A 21503-nucleotide genomic window follows, 5' to 3' on the forward strand; every position below is an offset into this window, starting at 1 on the left:
AATGACAATACTTCTAACGCGCGCATTTTTTCTTCAATGTCTAGTTTATCGAACACTGACCCGTAAGAAATATTGTTTACACTATATTTTATGATTTATGATTTTATGAATATAAGGGGCCTAACCAACCCCCACATATTTCTTGGAGAACATAGATATTTTAAATATTTATTAAGCACTCTTCGTGTATGGTTTCAATATGAAGGTAAACAGGCTTTGCGGCGTTCACTTGTTGCAAAAGAATGGAAGCGTTGGCAGATATTAGAGCAAGTAGATGTTGTGCTGCGACTGGTATCCACCTTTATTTGCAAAAGCGTTACTTGGAGACGATGCAGCGCCCGTCGTATGCTGCTCAGGCATCCACCTTCATAATGAAGACGTCTGTACCCTTGCCTGATTCCGAACATTTTAGCAGAAAGAGTGCCTTAAGCATTGCAAACCATATAGTCTCGCAAACCCTCTTCATTGCAACATGTTTTTGTTGGCTGCAACAAGGACATGCAGTTAAGATATAATGTGGTGGTGTCCAAAAAAGGTAACTCTTCTGAACAGCCTTGCAGGCACGGATCAGATTCATTCTCACCTCATCCAGTTTCGGTGTGTAGTTACAAATGCACAGACTGATTGGCAAATCTTGCAGCGTACCTCATTGTAAAAGGTTAGAGTTGGTCAAGCAGCATAATTGCAACTGCATTTAACAGTGCAATTACTGCATGACCCATTGAACAACGTATGCAAAAGTCCTGCAATATATTGCTGTTGTGTGCCTCGGTCGACACTATGCGTGCTGCTTTTACGCAAAAAGATGGCAATGCACAGGGACCTCAAGTCAAACTACATGCATGGAAGACATAACCAGAGGCTTGACAAGCTGCTAATGATCCTCTTAGGATTAACCCGTGACCAACTGACCAACTGGTCAGTTGGTCACAGGGTTGGTTGGGGTTAACCCGTGACCAACTGGTCAACGGAATAGCCTAGCAGACGACGCTCCCACCAGAAAGGGCTTTGCGCGCACACGCTTAATCTCTCCCGGACGCCGTGTTTTTCCGCGGCAAAACACTGGCCGTCCCGGCGGTCGACGCTCGCTTGATATTACTAAAAAAATTGGGCCACTGTACATAATGAAAATTATTTTGTTTTGAAGCAATCATGTGGCCATTTGTAATCAAAGGTAACAAGTAACGGGTAATGTAATTTGAGAGGAGATACCGTAAAATATTAACGACATTACTTCATTCATTAGACATTGGGATTCTAACAACTGTGTTAGTATGCTAGTGAAAAACTAACGTGTTACCAGTAATGTCGTTATCTGTAACGCGTTCGTTCTAACACTGGTTCCAACACTGGGGGTTCGGTGCCGGCATGGGCAACGCAGCACGCTTACGCTTCCTTCTGCTGCAGATCTTCGCTGCGGCATGGGTTGTCGAAGAGATGCATCATCCCCTGACTTCCAATCAATGCGGTTTTGAGGAAGGCAGCCAATCCCGCTCGTCACCGACAACATCAGCGGACTTCTTGCCTGGCGCAACGTTCGTCTGGCAACGGACTGGAACGTTATCTTGTGACATCAGCCTGCAAAAGGAGCAACCGCCCACTTCTTGGACGGGGTTCGGTGCCGGCATGGGCAACGCAGCACGCTTACGCTTCCTTCTGCTGCAGGTTAGTCCTGCTTATTTAGAAGTTGCTCGTTATTCCTCGAAACGCCAGCCGGCATCGTTCCCCAGTGTCCTTGTAAACTTGTGTTCCTGGTGTCACAATTTTCTGTCAAATCCTTGTGCTACACTTGTAGCATTGACATTGATTCTCTCCGGCGACGTTGAACTTAACCCCGGGTCCCTTACGGACGCCCAAATCCAGAAATTGCTGAAGGCAGTTGACCTACTACCAAAACTGGATAAAGGACAGAAAACTAATTAACAATGTGGCAGAAATAAACCGGAATCAGGTTCGACTCGACAAAAAAATCGAAGCCCTGAGTAAGAAATTCACTGCGATGGAAGCGGAAATAGCTCTGTTAAAAAGCTTCAAAGATGATATGCAGGAAATCGGTGCCCTCTCAACCAGTCTGTCAGCGCAAGTTGCTGCGGTCTCCTCTAGACAGGATGACACAGAAAACAGATCAAGGAGAAAAAATTTATTATTTTACGGAATCAATGACGAACCTAACGAAACGTGGTCCCGTTCTGAATTAAAGGTAATTGAGTTCTGTCAAAAAAATCTAGAGGTGACCGTGGCAGGGAACGACATCAAACCTGCTCACAGACTAGGCAGCTCAAATTCAGAAAAGCCAAGACCAATTATTGTTAATTTTCTATCTTTCAAAGTCAAGCAGCACGTTCTATCCCAAGGATTCAAACTAAAAAACAGTGGCTTTTCAGTCGGCGAAGATCTTTCGGACAAGATTAGATTTAAATGCAAACAGCTCTTGGAGCATGCAAAATCACAGGAAATGCCATATAAGCTATGTTTCAATAAGCTCAGTATTGAAGGGGTAAACTTTATGATAGCGCTGAAGCAGCTACCGTATCAAGCTCGGCATAAGATAAGATCCACGCGCAAACTTGCTGTTATGATTATAAATTGTCGTAGTATCAAAAATAAAGTGGAAGAGTTTTCCGATCTTATCGCTCTGACAAAACCCAGTGTCGTCATTGGTACAGAGTCCTGGTTGGATGACACCATTCGTGATACTAAGGTTTTTCCTTTTGGTCATGTTGCGTACCGCCGAGACCGAAATGTGCATGGTGGAGGAGTTTTTGCGTTAGTTCAGAAATCCCTTCGAAGTTTTGAGATCAGGGTGAATGGTATCAAATGTGAATCTGTTTGGTGCAAGATTGCGTCAGAAAATGGAGAATTTATTACAGTCCGTTCTTTCCATAGACCTGGCCCTGACGAACGCGCAATGTTTTCTCTATTTGATGTTTTGTCAAGCATCGACACATCCAATCTGGTACTTGGAGGCGATTTCAACTTCCCAGATGTGGAGTGGGCAGGTGGTCAACCCGTAACATTGAATACCGCTAAGGCATATAAAACGTTCCTTAACTTTGTTTCAAGTTTTGAGTTGCACCAGTATGTATCCTTCCCTACAAGATTAGGTAAAACAAGGGCGACAACTTTGGACTTGCTTTTTAGCAACAGGGAAGGCCTAATATCGACTGTCTCTAGCCTTCCTGGAATTAGTGACCATGAAGTTGTAGTTGGACGAATAACCAGTATATGTGGAATCAAGAGGCCACATTTACCTAGGAAAGTATTTTTTTTTACGAACGCGGTAACTATGAAGGTATTTCCAATAACCTATGCGACTATTTCTGTGAGTTTAGAGAGCTCTCTCACCAACTCGACGTTGAAACTCTTTGGAACCTCTTTGGAAATAAAGTAAGCTCCTCAGTCAATGCATTGATTCCTTCCAAACTACTCGGTTGCAGGCGACAGAGATAAGCCGTGGATGAATGGAGAATTGTGTACCTTGGTTAAAAAGAAGAGGCGTGCATACCTGAAATATCGACAAAAGAATGACACATTTTCACGTTTACAATTCGCCGAATTAAATAATCAATTTAAAACAAAATCGGATGAATGCAACTGAACTTTCATTCCTCTCTTGACTAAAAACTGAGAAAAAAAACCGAAAGAGCTTTGGAAATATGTTAAGTAAAAAATAAGGCCTCAATCGGCATTCCCCCCCCCCCCCCATTAGCGATTCCAGGCAGCTTGTAAGTGAAGAAGAGGAAAAAGCTACACTCTTCAATAATTATTTCCATTCCGTATTTTCATCCGTAGTTAACACGGAGCATCTGATAACTGGAGAAGGGCTCCTTGACAAGATGGATGAAATCGAAATATCTTACGACGGAATATTAAATTTGGTGAACGGATTAAAGCTCAACAAAGCAAGTGGTCCCGACGGTATACCCGATCGTGTTTTCACATCATGCTCTGGAATCATCTCATCTTACTTAGAAGTCCCTTTTAAAAAGTCTCTCTCGAGTGGACGGCTTCCTAGCCAGTGGAAAACAGCAAACGCAGTGCCCATACATAAAAGCAGCCCAAAAGACCATGTCCAAAACTACAGACCTATTTCACTCCTTTGTACGTGCTCCAAAGTAATGGAACACATAATTTATAGCAACATTTTTATCACCTGGAAAAAAAACTGCTATCTTACTACCGCACAGCACGGATTTATAAAAGGGTTTTCTTGCGACACGCAGTTGGTTGAGTTCTACCATGACCTTGCAACTTCATTTGATAACGGGCTTCAAGTAGATTGCGTTTTCCTTGATTTTCAAAAAGCATTCGACACAGTACCTCACGCGTTCATTATCTATAAACATTCCATCCAACATTCTTGCGTGGCTCAGCGATTACCTATCTCATAGAAAGCAATCTGTTTTAATGAGCGGCAAAAGCTCGGGTAATGGGGTTACGTCCGGAGTACCACAGGGGTCTGTATTGGGACCACTTTTATTTTTAATTTTTATCAATGATATCACTAACTCCATACAATCGAAAATACGGCTATATGCTGATGACTGCATACTTTATTCTGACATTCATAACACATCCAATTGCTTGACTTTGCAGAAAGATATCTGTCGTATCTCCGCCTGGTGTGAAAAATGTGGAATGATTTTGAACATAACCAAGTGTAATCATGTATGTTTCACGCGCAAGAGACAGCCTGTCACCTTCCAATACGTTATCAGCGAAATTTCTTTACCAACTGTTTCTGAATTTATATACCTCGGTGTCTATTTTACAGAAAACCTTTCGTGGGCCAAACACGTGGACTACACATCCACAAAAGCGATCAGAATGCTGAACTTTATTAGACGTAACTTTAAAGATCGTCCCAAGTTTACCAAACGAACGCTGTATCTAACCTATATTAGACCAATTTTAGAGTATGCCTGTGTCTCCTGGGACCCCCACCAGGCCTACCTTGTCAACCAGCTAGAGGTAGTTCAAAATAAAGCAGCTTGTTTTATATCGGGTAATTATAACTTTGGATCAAGTGTGACTCAACTAAAAATAGAACTTGATTTAATTCCATTATTCCAGAGAAGGCGGTCTATGCGGCTAAAATTTTACTACAGCATTTTTCATAGTTATCTCGGTGTTGACAAATCCAAGTACATGCTGCCTGCCCACTACTCATCAGGAAGGCGTGATCACTCCAAAAAAGTGCGAGAGTATAAATGTAGAACGGATGTGTTTAAATACTCCTTCTTTCCAGGCACAACGAGCGCCTGGAATTTGCTGCCAGAGGAAATAATTTCTACAACTTCTGCCACTTCTTTCTTTAACCATGTGTTAAGTGATGCTTCATAAACCTAAAAACAATAGATATTATTATCTCATGTTCGGCCTCGCGCTTTTTGTACTTTTTTTAACTTTTTGTACCTCTGTACTTTTTCTCAAATGTATGTGTACCCCTCCCTCGCAATAATGACTTTGTAAGGCGATGCGAGGTATTCTGAATAAATATAGCATAGTAAACATAGCCTAACAAAGGCCACGTACCTAAAATGTAAGTCTGCTACTTTTTTTCTTGTCCTCGACTTTTCGCATGCTCTCTTTAAGACACTTGCATTTCTTATGCTCATCTTTGCATGCAGGCAGTCCCTCGCCCTTGAGTCCTCCTCAAACAGGCGTCATGTTATATATTTTTATCAACTCAATCAGACTTCAAGTGTTTCATATGGAAATGTAATTTTTTTTCTAGGTTGACATTCGTCGCAATATTATCTTTCCCAACAAGAAGTGGGAGGATTTGCATGGGCAAATGGTGGACAGTCTGTTTGCTAAAGAGCCGGCCGTCTCAATCTGGGGCTTGGACGTTTTGAAGAGGAAGAGCCCAACAGGGCGATTGTCAAACGAGGCAGAGGCCCTGGGGCACACAGAGGCCTTCCCTCCATTAACACTAAAGAAGGTGGTGGTACTGCGCAGTAAGATTCATACTTATGATTTATGAGCACTTTAAAGAATCCATTTTCCCAGCAAGCCTATGCTATCAGTACGATACAATTTTCTGCGAAGGTGCCCATAGCTGGTGTATTTTCTTCTATAAAAATCGAAAGTATAAACTCACCCGAGAAAAAAAAAAAGTGCTCTTTTCTTACGCACGGCCTCCGTCTGCTAACGATTGGAGCGAGACGCAGCAGAGAGCGGTCGCAATCCAGAACGGGTGTCTACCTCTACAAACAGGCAGATTTAGCATAGCCTGGACTAGCTGGGCTGTTGATTCGCTTGGCATTCCTTCAATGTGAATCTTTCTTTTTGGGCTTCATTAGCCCCCTTACTGAAGATTATATCCCTATGGAACAAGCTGTCCAATGCACGAAACTGATTTGCAAGTTCGTCAGCGAAAAATGCACTGAATTGAGAAGATAACGGAGCATTTTAATGAATCTTGGAAACCAATGAGCAGGTTGTGAATATTGATTGAGGATATTTTGGTGTTTTGTACTTAGTATGTGAATCTATATTTTATTAACATTCCAGAAGGACAAATTGGTATTCTTTGGTTTATAAAGAGATGGTACCATTGTAAGAATAGGAGAGTGTGATATCCAGTATTTTAGTAAACCAGTGCTGAATAAAGCCTTGCCTTTGCAGCGTAGTAGTAAATATGATATAGTTTTTTGTTTCTGAACCTGTGGCGCTGAACCCAAAGAGAAATCCAAAGTATAGGAGTTCCGTGTTCTTACCTACATTATGATTACAAGAAGATAGCTAGGTCGTTGTCGTGCAGCGTCTGCCACTACATCTTTGTGTGTTTCTTATCTTGTCTTCCTGCAACAGCTCATTAGAATATGTTCACATTTAATGTTTTATAATCTACGACTAAAGTACAATCACTTCTTCAGTGTATAACGTTCAAAAAAATTTGCTTTCATCCTACGTTGAAATCTTGTTTTGGGCCTGCCATGCTGCTTTTTTCTGACTCGAGAGGTTTGTGAACACCTATACTGCATTTCATACTTGGTATACAACACAGTGAACGCTACTGGCACGAGCACTTCGCTTCATCATGCACTTCTTTTGCGCGCACCTTTGCACTAGATGAAGCCACGAGCTCACGCCAGTAGCCTTGACAGTGTTGCACACTAAGAATGAAACGGAGTATAAAGGATCCAATTTCTGATGGGCTGACGGGTCTAAAGGGTTTGCATTAAAGGGTTGATGGGTCTAAAGAGCAGACGTATCTAAAGGGTTGGAAGTGCTAAGAGGGTCCCATACCAGAGCAAGACTGATGGATAATTTTCAATAAGGAAACCATACGTTTTGCAATCTACAGCTTTCCTTGCTAATCGTTGTCCCATCGTTTTCTGAGCTCAGATGCAGACCACTAAGGGCCCTTGCATTTGCATGCAACGGCACCCGATCACGTTACAATTGCTTACAACAGCTTACAATGAAATAATACATTTACTTAGGCTTAGCAGAATTAAAAGCCAAAGCAGAAATGTAGATACTTTGCAAGTTCCTACAACACATTGCACAGCCCTCAGCTGCCATAACACAATGTATTGTCACGAGTGGCTAGGTGACGAAACAAAGAATAACTGAGTAAACAAAACGTTGTGCCTACTTAGCCAGCTGCGCGCGCAGCAGTATCATATCGTTTTAAGCAACTGTAATGCAGTCCGATGCGAATGTCTGAACTAGCCTTGAGGATCTGCCACAGCAAGCCACTGCGCTTCTGATCTGCTTGAGATGATGTGCAGCAGGTAATCAAATCAAACGTGGTGGGACACTACAACTATGAACACTGCCCTTACAGTGCAGTGATATCAAAAACCTAGCCTGGAACTTGGAAGATGTGGATAGTGATGTAAGTAATCCTTTCATACTGCACCATTTGTTTCTCAACAAGCGAGATAATAGTCAAGACCATATGTTAACCACCTAGCTTGACCTATGGGTAGTGTGCAGCAAGCTGGGGGCACCACATTGTGGCTCAAGTGTGTTGCAGGAAAGGCAGCGGACAGCGAGAGCATTGCATATGTACCAAGGAAAACTTTGAAACGTATCATGTGAAACATCCCGTTGTTAAATGTGTGAATAATCACAAACACTGCCTACTAGGAAAGAAAGTGTCTGATGTATCAGTGCAGTCACGCTTTTAAGACAAGCGAGAAGGCAGAAAATACTGTTTCCTATTCCAACAAAGGCTAGATTTTGTCATAGTTTTTAAGCAATGTCAACTTTGCCGAGCACCACGGTACACAAAATTTTGAAGGTATTGTTGGTGTTAACTAGAGATGAAGATTAAAAACACAAAGCCTATGTATAAACTACAAAAACAATAAAAATAGCAGTGATCACTTGTTTCCCAGTAAGTCTAGCCACTCTTTCAGATCATGAAGAGTAGTCTGATAAAATAAGGGTCTCATTTCCACAACACCGCCCACCGACTAAAAGCAGTGGCTGCACACTTCGACACAGATGTTGCGCTCTTGTGCCCCTTCAAGTTGGGCGCGATGCGCCACCTGGTAAATTTCCCCCCTCCTCCCAAGATCAGCTGCGCAAAGAAGCACGCGGCCCCCTTTGTTCCCTGTGCGACCAGACGGGCGTATTCTGTGCCCTTCTGGTGCGGCGCAGAGTACATCGGTCAGACGGGCCGCTGCCTCAACGACCGCCTGCGCAAACACGAAAGAGAAGTAACAAAAAACGAAGGGGATTCCCAACACCCCATGGTCCATCACGTCAAGGTTTGCACTCCCCGTGCCCCCGAGTTCTCGTCCGCGCATGTTCTGGGGGCCAAAAAGAACCGCTACGGAAACGAGGTCTTGGAAGCATACGCCATAAAAGAAGCGCCGAGGAGCATTTCGTCGGCCTCCCTGTAGCTGCCGCAGAGGGATTTGACCTTTCTGGGACCAGAATTGGCGACCTTGGGCGCGGCAGGCGAGTGGGCATTGCTCTTGAGAGAAAAATCGAGATGCCGCCTACCTTCTTCCTCTCTTTCCCCGCTGCCTCTGCGTTTTACTTTCCCCACTGCTCCCTCTCCCGTCTTTCTTAACCTCTCCCGTCTTTCTTAGCCGCCTCGTGTTGTGTGAATGCTCGGTTGTTCGGCTCGCTGGAAAATGCATCCACAGAGCATTTTAGAAGATCACCTCCTCGCATCGAGTTTGACGGAGAGCGAGGTGGAAGAAATGCTTCTCCTCACATCAGGGCCGCCTCGGAGGGACTTTAAATCCTATCGTGGTTTGCTGGACGTAGACCAGCTCAATGACGACGTCTCCCGAGCCACGTTTATATTGTGGAGGGAGCGGTTCCCGGAGCTTTTATCTGGCCTCCAGATCCCGGACGAGGTTACTTCGGCCCAGGGGATCGCCGTGACCAACGACGAAGCCCTGGGAACCGTACTCCACCACCTCGCCTACCACAGCAGGTGGATTGACCTGGAAGCTCTCTTCGGACGGGGTTTGTCGGTTTTATCGAGCATGGCAGCGAAGGTGTATTGAGATTTTGATAAGACATTCGTGATCCCACTCTCAGACCCGTATGTGCACAGGTAGTTGGACATGGCCGAACTTGGACACATGACACGGGTAAGCAGTCTTGGGTAGTAACGCGTTACTGTAATTTTGTTACTTTTTTGGTAACTTGTAACTGTAACGAAATACTTTTTAAAAATGTAACTTGTAACTGTAGTTCTATTACTTTTTTCTGAGGTAACGATGAAAGTAACAATGTTACTTTCGTCGTTACTTTCCAGTTTTTTATGAATAATATATCACTGAACGAGTACAATTTAGCCATTTTTTACGCTTTCCAAATTGTCTCTTCCGACATTTCAAGTGTCAAGTTATTTTTTGCACAGACTTGTGAATACGTTCTTTCTCGCCAGTCACGGCCCGAATATAGCCACGTGTAGGTTTGGTGAAAAAAAAAATGTAGTTATCTTTAGCATGCGCTTGTACTTTGTGACTGTGAACACTTGCATCTTAGTGTCTTGAAGAACTATCTCTTTTATGGTTCTTTTTTTCTGCGCAAACGCTTTTTAATCGGGTGAATCAAACGTGAAACAACGATACATGCAGAGGGCACTGCAAATGTTTCGTATTTTGATTTGCGCCATTAATCCGGTGTAGTGTCAACAGTCGAGGCAAAATTTACTGCTGTTTGTGCGGGGTTTGTGCGGGGTTTGTTTCTGGCTTGCTGGGTACAAACTGAAATATGTCCAGGGACCCTATGAACCCAGCGCAACCGTCAATGAGCCAGCAATGTGCTAGTGCTACCAAGGATATGAATGTTGATAAGAACAAAGAAAAACTACCATGGCCGGCGTACAGAGAGTATTTTGCTGACGTGGAGGAGGTTACTAACACCTTGACCGCAAAAAACAGCACTCTATTGCCTCACCGCCTACCCGGCAATCAAAAAGTTTTTCCGGCAAAACAACACTGCAATTCCATCCAGCGCGTTAGACGAGTGCCTGTTCAGCAAGGGCAGGGACGTGTTCGTTATCAAACAAGGGAAACTTTCAGAAACTAATTTCGAGAAGCAACTGCTCCTAACTTACAATACGAAGTAAAAAGCACACTTTTTAATTTTATGCAAATAAACTTGGTGAAAAGCATTTTCTAGTTTTTTCTAATTTTTTTGTGTTATAGAAAAAGTAACTGAAAGTAACGTCGTTACTTTTAAAAATAACTGTAACTGTAACGAGTTACTTTTTTGTTGCGGTAACTGTAACGTTAACTTTACTACTTTTTATGAAAGTAACTGCAATGAATTACTTTTTAAAAGTGACATACCCAAGACTGCGGGTAAGAATCTCGTACCACCATTATAAAAGTAACTTTTGAAGAATGCCAAAGTAACTTTATGGTTATGTGGATCCAGAAAGTAATTATTAGTTTGCAAAGTTACTCGGTAAATATTGAGATAATTTATTCACAGCTTTAGTTAACTGCAATGTACTCATTCGGTGACACATACTGTTGTGTCCATTCAGAAGTTATTGAGCTAAAATTACAGTTAAGTCAAGGGAAGTAATTTAAAGGGGCCCTCTGGAGCGTTCTGCGATGGTCTATTTACGACGGCGCAGCAAATTTCCCTATTAAAATTGCTATCAAAGTCCCCCAGCACACCCCCCTTTCTGAGATGACCCCGGAAAACGGGAGGGGCATCACTTCACGCATCAGCCAATAGCAAGCAAAGGATTCCGGCGTCACTTTGCGTCAGTAACGCGGCCGACCGCCGACCCGCGAAGGAATCTCTCGAACACGCGCGGAGCGTCGTCAAGGGGCCCGGACTTTGTGCTCGGCAGTCGTCGTTCGTCGCACCGCACCGTTGCGCTATGGACCTTTCAGACCTGACGTCTCTGGAGCTTGAAATCCTGAAACGGACAGCGGACATGGAAGCCATTTCATATGATTCAACCCCGATGCGGATGTCCCGCAAATGCACGCCTGCACATGCCCCGGGAAGCAGACCAGCCGACGCCCCGACGCATCACCCCCTAGCAACAAGCTTGCCAGGAGAAAACAGCTCGCTGGTTTTGGAACGATAATTGCAAACTACGTTTCTTGCACCACAATCCGTTAACGTTTTTCTCAAACTCTAATTTACAACAAGCTTAAAAAGTGTTGCAATAATAATGTTCGCATTCACCGCGAAATGCAGCATTTCCATTGGTCAAGTTTTTGCGATGGGCGGGGAATGGGGGATTGTCTTCCAAAATAGTCCCGATATATTTCTACTGCCATCTGCCTAATAAACGGTCTTGTAATCTAAAACTTTGTATACACGTCTGCTAGTCCGGCTTCAGGGCTCTGCCATCTTGCTTGGCTGGGGTGCGCTCGGACGAGTCATAATCCAATTACGAAGCCTTGCTAAGGCGTTGTAATCGGATTATGGCCGCGCCAAGAGCGCACCCCACTGAAGAAGATGGCGGCGCCCTGAGACCGGACTTGCAAACGTGTATACATATTAACTTGCACCTACTACGCAATATCACAACATAAACAGACGATCTCAGAAAGCTCCGGAGGGCCCTTTTAATGGCATTCTGAAGTAATGTTACGCTTTACTTGACCTCAATTATGAGCCCGCGGTCAACAAGATACTATTGCTGCATTACTCTTCTGCATTTTTCCAGGCGGTGCATGACAAGGGAGACCCACCTACAAACTGTTGGGGCTTCATAGACGGAATGGCCTGTGCCATCTGTCATCTCTCCAGGGGCCAAAAAGACTATTTTTCTGGCCATAACCATGTCGAGAAATATCAGTCGGTAATGTGTGCCAATGGCAGAATCTGCGACCTCAATGGACCCTTCCGGGGGCGACGACATAACGCTAGTCAGTACTTGGCACATGAGTGGAAAATAATGGCAGTGGTCAGTGAAACCTTCATTGAAACAAGAATACAAACCGGTATTCTAGATTGGTACATAAATTCCTTGCTGGTGTACATAAAGCTTCAACAAGAGACACTCACTTGATATTAAGACGTTTTAGCAAACGATACCCAGCCCACAATGATTGATTGAATGGCTCCGCTTGTTGATAGTGTGGTTTTTGTATCGCCATCGACAAGTTAGGTGAAGTTAGGAGCACCGATGCCTATGACAATAGACCCTTTCCACAATAGGCCCTTGCAACCATGTTACGCTACTTGGCGGTGCCCAGAAACACGGCTGGCAACAGCAATTTAGATGGGCAACACTGTTATTATGGATAGCGTCGCGAGTATGAAATGCGCTTCTGCTGCTGGCAGCTAAAATTCACACTTGATCCTAGAATGCAATTCATCTATATCAAACTGGCATTAATATTGGTTGTTCCCTTGAGGTGGTACCGACTGAGGCATTTTTATTTTTCATCTTTTTCACAAGCCTAGCCCTACCAAATGCTGTTGGCAGCGTAACTCTCTTGTTGAGTAAATGCTTATTGAGAATCCTGAGCTCCTTTACATAGAAAAGGTTCAAGAATACTATGACGCAACCAAGTCAACAAACCGCAATCAGCAACAAAGTTACAAGTTTGTAACAGAGAGTTACTAGGAACCGAGCTCACCGGAGACGGCAACATCTCTTCATGGGTAAATTTGACGATTTCGTATATTTGCAGCATTGTGCAAATTGAAATCTATTTTTGGGTGAATTCAGAGTGGATGCACCCATCCTAGTGCGCAGGAAGTGCTACCGGAGCCAACGGAAATCGAGCAAGCCATACTGCGTGACGACGACGGTTGCGGCGGACGGCACTGTTGTGGTGAGTGGTTGTGAGTGCACGGCCAAGGAAGGGCTGTGCAACCACGTTTTGGCTTCACTGAGGCTGGTTGATCTCCTGAAAGAGCAGGTATAAGAGGAGCTTTCCCCCGAGGTTAGCTGTACCGATCTCTCACAACAGTGGAGACATCTTCGTGGGACCCAGATTGCTGACACCAGCGTCGACGATGTCAAATGCAGGAGCGTGCGGGAAGACGGGACTACCAAACCCATCAGGTCCCGGCTGTATGACGCAAGGAAGCATCCAAAGAGATCTAGGAGAGATGCAAGACCAACGGGGGTGTGGTCTTGTGTCAACAGTGTGGAAAGCAGGTAAGAATACATCCTTAGGTGCCTTGTTTCGGAGAAAAACCAAAATTTGATAGAACGACGATTTAGAGAATGAAAACAAAACCACGACGTTTCATAGAATGATGCTGTAGTGAACGGCAGCTTTGTTTCCCCTGATCGACAGCAAGGGGTAACCGTGCCAGTTTAAAAACCGAGCTCGTCACCGCCGAAAAACAGCCTATTCGCTAAAATGGCATTCACAGAACCGTTCGTCCGTTCAAATATTTTCTAATCGCTAAATTGTCATTCGCTTATTTAATATGAACCAAGAAAAACACCTGCTTTTTTATCTAAAAGAGATGATGTAGATGTACTTATCTAATGAAAGGTTTACTGGTCTATGGGTTGGTAAGGAGTTTCCAGCGCAAAGTCCACAAGCTTCTACAAAACTGTGCCTCCCCTCTCCCCACGGTTGAGATAGGCACATACATCTGTAATACGGGAGTTTCCTGAACTGTGGCATGACCACCCAAAAACACTTTATCTAAGTAATTTTTATTTGATGAATACGAGTAAAACACAATGTTTTTCTAAATCTAGTAGCCCCGAGAACGAGCACAACCTTTGCTGTAGTTGCAGCGTGCCGATTGGTTGCTGTGTCGACTCCGTGAGGCCACAGTGAGAAAAGCGACCTTCTTCCCGTGAGAATAAGATCGCACAAACTAAACTTTACGCACGGTATTCAAAGACCAAGGAGAAAGAATATTCAAAGTTACCATCAGCCATTACCGGACTGTTCGCAAGGTGACTCGGGAAAAAGTTATCTCCATGACGTTCCAGAGAGAGAAAACCAAAAGGAGTCACACAAACTTCTTGACGCTAGTTGAAATTTTAATTAGTAAATGAACTATACTCAGTAACAAGATAAAACGCAGTGTCGTTTTATCGGATTACTGATCTCCAGTACCTGCTTGTTGCCTCCCGTTACGCTTCGGTTGGGCGTGTACAGTTGAAACTCACACTGGCGGCGAGGCAACTGAAATGCCCTTTATCTTGCACGAGATAATCGGCCAACCGACTCTAGAGAGATGAATAGCGTGCAGTCTCTCACACTGCCCCATAAAAAGCACACACCTAATTTGGGCATGAGTCGTAGTTCACTAAACAGCCCTGCGCCCTGTTACCTAAGCGGCAGATAGTCTTGCAAGAATGAGCTTTGGCAGCGGAGCATATGGCAGCTGTGTGCTCTGATGCTAAACTAAATTGAATTAAAAAGTGCAATGGACAGACATGGACATCACATAGACCAGACAGCACTATCCCCACAACTGGGGTTTTAATAAAACAATAAAGAAGAGAAGGAAGAAGCGAAAGAAATTATACTGAAGACAAAAAGGACGAAAATAAATAAAGAAATTGAAGTAGGAGAATCATAACAATGGTAATTATAAATTAATATCAATAAATAAATAAATGAACTAAAAATTCAAAAAAATATTCTTAAAGACATTAAAAATAATTTTAACATTATTACAACACGACTTTGAAGGATGAAGTTTAGATGATCATCCCCCTACCTAGAAACCTCCTGACACCTTATGTAGGTTGGTGGAGGTGTAATAGTTCTTTGTCTGATAAGGACACAGAAGGCTTACTGACACAGACGTCTTCACAAGCCTTGACTGCCTATGCCTCGTAAAGTTCTCTTCATCTTTTGCCACGGTACTGTCCAAAGACTCTTGTCTTTTTGAAGATCAGTTGGCACTGGCAGTCACGGACGTGTATAGCGAGATGTCCTTCCAGTGAGGAGTTGAGTGATGTTGCATGTTCTCAAACTCCGGTATTTACACACCGGCCATATTGTCCCACATAAACTTTCCTGCAGGTGAATTGTATTTTGTGTACTATACCGTTGCGGCATGATATACATTTATTCTTGTGCTTCACTTCGCAATCATCCTGATGGTTTTGAGGTGAATTGATCTTGGGGCACAGTCTCTTCAGCTTGTCCAGAGTCGAAAACACCAAAATTCCACGGACAAGCTAGGCTCTCGTCAGAGTAGTTTTGCAGCGCTGATCATAAATGGCAGCACTCGTTTTGGTTGGCAAATATTTCTTTCGCCTCCGCTGATTTTTGCGTAATAAACTTTTCAAATTTTATGTATAATACTAGAAGAATAACCATTCAAAATAAAAAAAATTTGGCACTTTTAGGTTACTTTTGGAAAAAAAAATTTTTGCACTTAAGGGGTTAAAGATGCTATACCCTACTAGAGTAGAAGACAGTAGGGTGTTGCTACTTTACACGAATGTGGCGGCTTATATGCACAAAGCTGCCTTGCTCCTAAAGGGTTTCTACCCACGTACGTTGCACGTCACGTGCCTCGCCCATAGCACTTGGCGCATTTGCGAAGAGATAAGAAAACACTCCCAAGCATGTAAACAATCTCGTTGCTGCTGTGAAGGCTGTGTTCCTCAAGTCCTTGTCTCGTGTTTGGGCATTTAAGGAACAGCTACCAGGGGTGCCTCTTCCATCAGAGCCCATCATGACACGACGGGGAGTGTGGCTTAGAGCTGTAGAGTATTGCAGTACTAGCTTTGCTGGTGTGAAGATGGTCATTAACGGGTTTTCAGCAGACGACAGTGTCTCAGTCAGAAAGGCTCAAGATGTCCTGCGCAAGGACACTCTTGAAGGTGACCTGGTTTAGTTGTGCTCCAATTTCACGTTTCTGGCAGACACAATCAAGAGCCTCAAAAGTGCTGGAGAAGCTCTGGCTCGGAACATTAGGCTCATTTCGAACGTCGAAGGAGGCGATGCCGTCCCCACAGGCCCCGCTGCTGTACAAGTTCGTTCAAAGCTTCAGTCCATCTTGGGCAAAAAAAGTGTGTTTTCTGTACTCAAAGAAGTCTTGAAGGTTCTCACTGGGGAACACTCCAAGGTACCAGAGGGTGTGGAAGCATTGAATATTCCTAAGTACAAGTATGTCCCACTCACATCAGTTGACGTGGAACACTCTTTTTCAATGGTTCTAAGCGACAAGAGGAAGAAGCTTAAACCCAAGAATCTTGAGATGGTGCTTGTTTGCTAATGTATTCATAATTTTCCCCATTGTTTCTAGTTGGACTATGTACAGCATGTGAATAAAAACTGATTATGCCAACAAATGCCTATTACAAACTTTTTACTGCCTTTTACAGGCAGTAAAAACCTAAAAGTGGCTTTTTTAGCGCCTGAACCTCCGGCCTCTACTCATTTGAGCCCCGTTGAGTGCGCTTCGCATTGAGCAGCGGTGCACTGCAGAAAAGCAACACCCGCGGAAGCAAGCTCCGCGGGTGTTGCTTCTCTGCAGTGCTCTGAAAGAAGCGCACTCAACGGGGCCGCAGGAACAAAAAGTATAATTTACACTAAAACACTGTTTAAATTAAGCGGCTTATGAATACATTCAAAACATAGCAGCACAACCAACATTTAGAAATTTGAATAAACCACAAGTTTGAAATATCTGAGTGAATTATCGTGAGCCTACTTTAGATGAACTCATTTAGATGCAATCACTGGGTGATTTCAGATAAGAGCGACCAAAGGGTGGCTAGTCGACATTTTTAAATCAACTGATGTTTTTATATGCCATTGTCTCGTGACTGGTATAAACAAATCAAAACTTAGTTTTGACCAGAAAAAAAAATTTGGGGACAGCAAAAATTGTAAGGCATGAAGAGGTGGACAGTTGCACAATTGCACACTCATAAAGAGAGCACGTTTGACAGTGAATAACTAAAACGATAAAATTACGAGAAATCTAATACTTTTCAGAAGCAAACTATGGGTACAGCTTGCTTGTAATATATAGTAATGGTATTTATTCAAATTATATTCTTTTTCTAAAAATTGCCAAACATCTCTGCTCGAACGACAAATAGCAAAATTTGGAGGCCTGTATCTCATGAAATATTTTAATCACCATATACACTTTTCATATAGTATTCTACTTATATATGGCTATTATTTAAAATATATATTAGGTATCCGAGTGGTATGATAGCCGTGGTATATTTAGGCAAACATGGGTGCAGTGGTACCAGATCAGGGAAAAGAAGAGAAGCAGAGTATGAAATGATCTCGTAGCTGTCCGAGCGGCATTTCAGTATGCTTCATACTTGCTTTGTTGTTCTGCGAAACTTCTCTTGTCCACTGCTGCCATTTTGCAATTGTTTCTCCGGCAGTGTCGTTCTCCGCTCCTGCGTCGTTGCACTTTGCTTCTGACGATGTCAATGCGGACGAGCTACATTGCTGATTTCAAGAGGCAAGTTATCCTGTTTGCCGAGAGTACCAACAACTGCGCCACTCAACAAAAGTTCGATGTGAATGAGAAACTTAGAGGCTGGCGGAGACAACGGGAAAAACGTTTTGCCTTTTCCGGGCAGCGTCGTGCCTCTCGTGGCCTAACAACCGGGAGGCATGATGCCCTCAAGAAAGAACTGAGGCTTCACGTTGACGAGAAGCGTGCTAAAGAGCTCAGGGGTTTTGTGACGAAAACCAAACCAAAGCTAGAGAGTTGGCCCGACGAGATGGAATCAGCCGGTCAACATTTAAAGTGATTAGGGGGTGGGTACAAAGTGACTCCCAGCCGACTACGAGGAGCGACAGGTGAAATTCCAGTGGTATGTCATCAAGCTGAGGTACGAGAAAGACTACCTTCTCAGCCAGCTCGGGAATGCTGGCCAGACCCCGGTCTACTTTGATATGCCAAGCCGCACCACAGTGACAAAGAAAACCTGTTGACGACGGACACGAGCATACCCGATTTACTGTCATCTCTGCTGCACAGCCAACAGACAGAAGCTTCTACCGTATATCGTGTTCCGCCGGAAGACAATCCCAAAAGAAGTCTTCCCGAAGAAGGTAATCATCTGGGCGAACAAAAAGGGTTTAATGAACAAAGAAATGATTAAGGAGTGGTTCAAAATTGTATGAATAAAGCGCCCGAAAGCAGACCTGAATCTTTCCAACATTCTGGTCCTGGACACGTTCAGGGGCCACATTTGCCCGGGGGTGAATAAGGCCATCCAGGAGGCGGGCACTAACCTGATCGTCATCCCTGGTGGCATGACATCCCAACCCTTGGAAGTCACCATAAACAAACCGTTCAAGGTCCGCGTCGCAGTGCTCTACAAAGAGTGGCTGGCGAGGGACGACGCAGCCATGACTCCAACGGGGCACCAGAAGAAGGCTCCATGTAGTGAAGGCACACCTTGGATCAAAGACGCGTGGGAGGACCTGCCAGCGACCATCATTCAGATCGCCTTCAAAATATGTTGCATATCGAATGCACTCGATGGCACCTAAGGCAATATCATCTGAGGTGCTGAGGACTCCAACGAAACATCCGACGATGATGACCTGTGTGGAAGTTCGGACGATGGTGGAGCTCGTGGCAGTGAACAGTCAGGTCTAGCCGAGCACGCAATTAATTAAGATGTGTTTTATTTAAATATTCTGTCCTATTTTTAAAAATGTAAATAGACTTATATTTGAATTTTTTTTTAGGTGGTGCCACTACGTGGTAGCGGTTCCAGCATTTTGGTTTGAATGAAGGGATCAGTTACCATGCGTACGTGACTAACCTTGGACTGTCTGGACGGTGATATCTAATCAGTGGCCTTGTGGGTAGGAGTGATGTCGGTTGCTGTTGTGGGTGGGAGCTGGGTCGGCTTGGCTTATATAAGAAGGGAGGGTAGAAATGCTGCGTATAAAGGATGGAGGAATGGGAAGACGACAGTATGGATCAGGCTCTTACTTCAAGAGCAGAACTACTAGAAAGAAAGGAGAATACTTTTCATTAAAAGTTTGATTCAGATATATCGAGGAATCCTGATTGGCAAACACAAAATCTTCAAAATGGATTATTCAGTCCAAGCTTCGAAACAACCTTCGTGGACTTGTCCTCAGAACTGGATTCATCGTTTCAACTGGGGCAACCTTCACCTGAAGAACAAGATGGAAGAAATCTCCCAGGCAAGTCTTCCGAAATTTGTGATCTCGGACTTACCTTTGGGCAGTCTTTGGAACTTCCTTCAGTGTTACGAGAACGTAATAATGGAGAAACAGCTTCTACCAGTGGAGGGTCTGGTGATCTTTCTCGTGCAACTTCGTCAAGAAACGAAATACCAAATGTGGGAAAGCTTTCTTCATCAAACAAGCGAGTTTGTGAAGAAGATAATCAAGAAGAAGTTCTACAGGAAAAAGAAAATGTGGGCAGAGTTACTACGTATGGTTTACTTTCTGCTGGTAAGACTCTGCAGTTGCGTTGGAGAAATGGGGTATTCTTTGGACGGACATCTGCCGAATTATATCAGCACTGTAATGGAATCCTTAACGACACACATCGCTTTATTCACGATGTCGTTCCCGATTCAAATGGTACAAGAATTGATCAATTGTTGGAGCAATTGTCATCAACCAGAAAGTCAAATGGATTATGGATGGTTGCCCTACACAGAAGTGCTGGTACTTCTCAACTCTTGGAGCTACCTAGGGCATTACCCTCCCGAAATGAGGCAATTGAAGCAGCAAAAATACTCAACCAATCATATGGTTGTGGACCCGATCGACACGCCCATGTGGTACACCTTTGTCCGTGGGCATCCAACTACTGCTGATGTCGACCCCTTCATGGAGTGCCGATCAAACGTCGCACAAGACCAACAAGACCATGGAGACTCATCACCGAACAACATTTTGCCAATCTTATCCTCTATTTGCTCCGTGACCCCAGGCTCCTGTGTATTTTTGAAGTCGGAGGTTCCCCCGTCGACGTCTCACTTGATCCAAGTGAAGATTTGGAAAATGAATACCGACCCAACGACTCTTGGGAAGCAGTATGGCCCGCTGCTCACATAACTTACTGTACCGATTGGAGACAAGAGAAATCTGCAGCGCCGTCAATTGTTTCTTGAGGTACTGAGTTCGATGTTAGTGACGGAGTGTCCGCTCAACTTCTGAAACGTCGATCACAGGACAATACAGTGGACTGTATATACAAGTTTCTTCAGCAAGTGTGTGTGTCTCCACCAAAATCAAGCTGTAGAACACTTGAATGGATGAACGGACCAGTGTCTAGTTATAGTGCTGTAGACCAGGAGTATAACCTCGCTGTGCGTAAGTGGAAAACTCAACTTTGTTATTGGTCTTTTGATGACTTTTGTCACCACTATGATTATGTCCAGCCAAACCCAGTGTTTGTACCGATGACAAGTTACCTTTCTGTTCCAGAAAGTGTAGAAAGTGTAGAAAGTGTAGAAACGGCAGTCGTCGCTGGGAACCCGAAAGGTAATAAACGCTTGTCTTGTTGAACTGGATTTCGGGTGTTGTACCTCCCTGCGGGCAGCAGCAAGGCCAAACCGCTGCATCTGGCGCCCAACGTGGGGCCCGAACCCACGACCCTGAGATTAAGAGTCTCGTGCTCTACCGACTGAGCTAGCCGGGCACACTATGCCCCAGATGAAAGGACCCTGCTCTGCGAAGTCTACGGGGTACCAGAAATTCACTGGCCCACACATCGGGCCGGCCTGCTCCACCGCGAGCGCGCCGTAGCCACCCACGTGCCGCAGGACGCGGACCTGGACATGGCACTGAACTTACTCCGCCGACTGCGCCCGCACCTCCTTCGAGAGTCGGACGACGTCATCTTTGAAGACGACGACGCCTAGTACACGGACACCCAGAGGGGAGGAAGGTGTGGGGGCGCTCGCACGCTCAAGCGGAAGGGGGGCGTGAAAACACCGCACATCCCACTTTAAGAGTCAGGCCAACTCTGCCCAACGGCAGTCGCCGCTGGAAACCCGAAAGGTAATAAACGCTTGTCTTGTTGAACTGGATTCTGGGTGTCGTACTTCCCTGCGGGCAGCAGCAAGGCCGAACCGCTGCAAATTATGAGAAATTATAGTAGACCGTTTCTGCAATCTCGCAACGCTA

At 44.4% G+C, this 21503-nt stretch overlaps 1 non-coding gene and 1 pseudogene across 1 annotated transcript; one reads left to right on the forward strand and one right to left on the reverse strand.

Moving 5' to 3' along the window:
- Positions 1–1368: 1368 nt before the first annotated feature.
- On the forward strand, positions 1369–20429 carry LOC121833935 (annotated as a pseudogene).
- Positions 20430–20942: 513 nt separating this feature from the next.
- On the reverse strand, positions 20943–21015 carry Trnak-cuu. The gene has a single exon. It is a non-coding gene; the product is annotated as a tRNA-Lys (tRNA).
- Positions 21016–21503: the final 488 nt, after the last annotated feature.

This window comes from Ixodes scapularis, unplaced genomic scaffold, assembly GCF_016920785.2.
Source record: "Ixodes scapularis isolate PalLabHiFi unplaced genomic scaffold, ASM1692078v2 ptg000080l_1__unscaffolded, whole genome shotgun sequence".
NCBI lineage: Eukaryota > Metazoa > Arthropoda > Arachnida > Ixodida > Ixodidae > Ixodes > Ixodes scapularis.